Genomic DNA, 298 nt, shown 5'->3' on the forward strand with positions numbered 1-298 from the left:
AAAAGGAAGAAATAAATGACAATCACCTTCTGGGGCTGGACAGGGATCAAGCCGGATCGACCCGATGGCTGGGGCAACTCACCGGACGGATTTCTTGTTGCCTCGACGCAATTCCATCAGTTTGCTTTGCTTCTGGCGATCTTTGGCCTTTTGACTCCGATCCTCTTGGTCCTTTTGTTCCAAGAAGCGGCGCACATTTTCAGAGAGCTTCTTCTCTTTGGGACTCTTCTTATTCACCGATACCTGAAACCCAAATTGAAACGTTCATGAGTTAAGGCCCAGATGTGCTTTTCATGGC

This window comes from Tigriopus californicus, chromosome 5, assembly GCF_007210705.1.
Source record: "Tigriopus californicus strain San Diego chromosome 5, Tcal_SD_v2.1, whole genome shotgun sequence".
NCBI classification, from domain to species: Eukaryota; Metazoa; Arthropoda; class Copepoda; order Harpacticoida; family Harpacticidae; genus Tigriopus; species Tigriopus californicus.